Consider the following 4,230-nt stretch of genomic DNA (forward strand, 5'->3'; position numbering starts at 1 on the left):
CGATAAGGCGAGGCGGCGTCGGGCAGGCGGGCGAGGCGGGGCGACGCCCGGGGCCGGCTCGGGCCGCGGGGGCCGGGGACGGGCCGCGCAGGCCGGCGCGGAGGGCGGCGGCGACACGCCACATGGCGGTGGAGGGAGGAGAGAGAGGGCCGACAGGGCGACGTGGTGAGGCGTGATTGGCCTGGGGTGACGGGCGGACATGTCCTACTGCGGCCGAACGTGTTCGGTGGCGGCGGGGAGGATTAGGCTAGGGTTCATCTGCGCGAAAAATCCGGGAGGGGCACATATTTATAGGTAGAGGGAGGTAGGAGGCTCCAAATGAGGTGTGGTTTTCGGCCACGCGATCGTGATCGAACGGCGAAGAGCATGGAGGGGGTTTAGATGGGTTTTGGGCCACTTTGGAGGGGTGTTGGTCTTCAAACAAAAGAGGCTTTTGTCCGGTTAACCGTAGGAGTATCAAACGACCTCCAAATGGCACGAAACTTGAGAGGCGGTCTACCGGTGCTATACCAAGGCCGCTTGGCAAACCTCGGGCCATTCCGAGAAAGTTTAATACCTGCTCACAACAAGAGACAAAAAGGGGGACGCCAGAGGACATAGGAGTGCCGGATTGCAAAACGGACAACGGGGAAAATGCTCGGATGCATGAAATGAACACGTAAGCAAAAAGAGATGCACATGATGACATGGCAAAATGCAACACGCAAGCAAATGACATGGCAACTATGGCGAATAACTGGAAAACACCTGGCGCATCGAATCCCGGGCGTTACAACACTCCTCCACTAACAAGAGATCTTGTCTCGAGATCTTAGGACCGAGATGGAAGAGGAAAGGTATGAGGTGAAACAAGAACTCAAGAAAAGAAGCAAAGAATCGAGAGCACTCGAGAAGAAGAGAGGAACGATGAGAATGTCGAGAATCGAAAGCTCACGTAATCAGATAGAGTAGAAACCACTTTGGTCAGACAAGGCAGATAAGAATAAACACGAAAAAATTTGGACAGCACTCCGGCTGAAAATGGAAGGAATAGAACATGAACTTCGCAAGATGGGATGGCACTTGACGAGATGACCAACGCAATGCCTCCGGAGGAATTGAAAGAATTGAATGAAAAGAACTTAGAAGGAAGGGTTGAACGGAGTTGTTGAGAGAATCAACAATGAAAGAATAAGCTTGTCGTGGTCTTATAGGTAACATCTCAAGATCATAAGGTGATAACCGGACACAAACGGAAATGATTGGATAGCTTAGAAGAACGAAGAAATGCAAAACTCCACTTCAAAAGAATACGGAGAATTAATTACACTTCGAGACTCGAGAAGAAAGATACTTGAACTCCACCAACAAAATCTTGATGAACTCTTGACGAATGAATTAAATCATGAAGAACCACCATGAAGAACTCCGGTGACAAAAGGATGACGAGATAGAATGAAGGACGAAAGAATAAGATGAGCCTTGCGGTGATTTAGATGGAGGTTCCGACAAAATAGCCGAGGAAAATTTGAACTCCGGAAAAGAAAAGATGAAAACACTTGGAACTAGAATTTATTCATCAAGAACAAACTCCGAAGGAAGGGAATACTCACTTGGATGAAATAAGAATAAGATTTATTGTATGCTTATCCTTCATCAAATTAAATTGATGATAAGCAATGGATTTTTCATACTACTTATTCTTCTTGAAAAGGATTGAGAAGAACGAATGAATTAATATGATAATCAAAGAAAAAGAATTTTGAATGAACCACCGTAAGAATTCGAAAAAACTGATGAAATAGAATGGATCACCGGGAAGAAATTAGAAGAACCAAATATACTAGAGGGGATTTAGATACAAGAGAACGGGAAGAAACTCGAGCTGATCAAAGAACATTTGAACGAAGCGCTGGGATAATGTAGAACGATAGCTGGAATGTGAGGACAAAGAATTCTACTGGAATGATGGCCTCCGATGAAAAGAAATGGAAAAACAACTCCTAACATACTCCGGATGGTTGGGAAAAAGGAATTTCTGACAAATGGAATAATTTGAGAGGATAAGATGAAGCTAGAACCATGAATCTTCAAGAGAACGGGCAAGATTTAGAGGAAAAACTCTTCTTCAATCTTCAACTGACGACGAGAAACACCACCAAAATTACTGAGCTACTCCGGGAGAATGAAAAGCAAAGAGGTTGAGCCAACAATGAAAAGAATTTGAAAGTGATCTTGGAGAAGGCATGTGACTGATGAAATCCATTCTTACGTCACACTTGAAAAGAATTGAGAATAACTCCGGGGGAATTAGAAGAGTCATGTAAGATCCTGGGAAAAGACCTGTGGGTTAGGGCCCACTAGAAGAAAACACCATTGGAAAGGATTGTTGAACAGATAGATGATGCACCGGAACAATTGAAATATTTGAATGAGGTGACAACCTCAAATTAATTCGAACACAGACAAATCCCCTGAGATGTCTTGAGCACTCCGGAAGGATAAACTGGTGAGAGGCGAACGAGCAAGTGAAAATATTTGAGCCAAGGGAAAAGAATATGATCAACCGAAAACTTGAATTGGATCCACCGGAAAAGAGATGAAGAATGTCAAACAAAAGAGAATTCACCGGTTGAAACAATTGATGGAAGACTAAAGAGGCTCCACACGAATGAAATTGATGGTCGAGAGAGAGTCAGACTCCGGGAAGAAAAAGGGAGGGAGGGCGGGAAAAACAAAGGAAACTTGGAAGGGCGAACCAACGAATATCTTGAAGAGAAAACACCGGTTGAAATAATTGAGGAAAGAAAGCAAAGACTTCACATGACTAGGATGGATAATCGATTACGGACTCCGGTTCCAAGAAGAAGAAGGGGTGGGTGGGTGGGAAATGAAAACAACCGAGAATTAAACTTGGCAACGACGAAGAGGCTCGAGTCAACTTGACGAGAAATGCACCGGATAAAAGAGCTGAGAACCAACGATCAGAAAACCAACTGCGTGATCCTAAAGAAAGTTTGAAAGGGAAGAGGAGTAATTCAAAACACATACGTCAAGATTTCTTACTAGAGCGATGAAGGGGCAGATGAGTAAAAAGAAATCCTACTCTCCGATATAACTAGACTTCAAAAACAGTTTTCTTCTAGACTCGACATCGGCCAAACTACACGATCAATCAAGGGGGCTCCTAGGGTCGGTCCAGGCTCTGATACCAACTTGTCACGCCCAATATGCGATACTATCCTAAAGACACTCGAAGGTCCCACCAAGGATAGAACCGCATATTGAAACGCTTTTGCAAGGTGGATATCATTACATCAACATTACATAATAGATGGGGATACATACAAAGGGCATACAATGCCACATGATTACAACATCACAAAACATAAGAGCAACATCTGACTACAGATGAACCACAAACAGAAGCTCAAACGACATCCACCCTGCTAGCCCAGGCTGCCGACCTGGAACCTATCCCCTGATCAAAGAAGAAGCAGAAGAAGAACTCCAAAATAAGCGAACGTTGCTCTCGCGTCATGATCATCGCAAAACCTGCACCTACAACTGTTGTTGTAGTAATCTGTGAGCCACGAGGACTCAGCAATCCCATTACCATGGGTATCAAGACTAGCAAAGCTTAATGGGAAAGGAAGGGGTAAAGTGGTGAGGTTGCAGCTGCGACTAAGCATATATGGTGGCTAACATACGCAAATAAGAGCGAGAAGAGAGCAAGCGGAATGGTCGTGAAGCTAGCAATGATCAAGAAGTGATCCTGAACTCCTACTTACGTCAAACATAACCCAAAAACCGTGTTCACTTCCCGGACTCCACCGAAAAGAGACCATCACGGCTACACACACAGTTGATGCATTTTAATTCGGATCTGGTGTCAAGTTATCTACAACCGGACATTAACAAATTCCCATCTGCCACATAATTGCGGGCACGACCTTCGAAAGATAATACCCTGCAAGGGTGTCCCAACTTAGACCATGATAAGCTCTCGCGATCAACGAAGGATATTCCTTCTCCCAGGAAGACCCAATCAGACTCGGAATCCCGGTTTACAAGACATTTCGACAATGGTAAAACAAGTCCAGCAAAGCCGCCCGAATGTGCCAACAAATCCTGATAGGAGCTGCACATATCTCGTTCTCTCGGCACACCAGATGAGTAGTCCGTACAACTAAAACCAGACCTCAACTTTCCCTGAGGGGGCGCTGCAAAGGGATCTAGTTCGGACCAACA

Source organism: Triticum dicoccoides, chromosome 6B, assembly GCF_002162155.2.
Source record: "Triticum dicoccoides isolate Atlit2015 ecotype Zavitan chromosome 6B, WEW_v2.0, whole genome shotgun sequence".
NCBI classification, from domain to species: Eukaryota; Viridiplantae; Streptophyta; class Magnoliopsida; order Poales; family Poaceae; genus Triticum; species Triticum dicoccoides.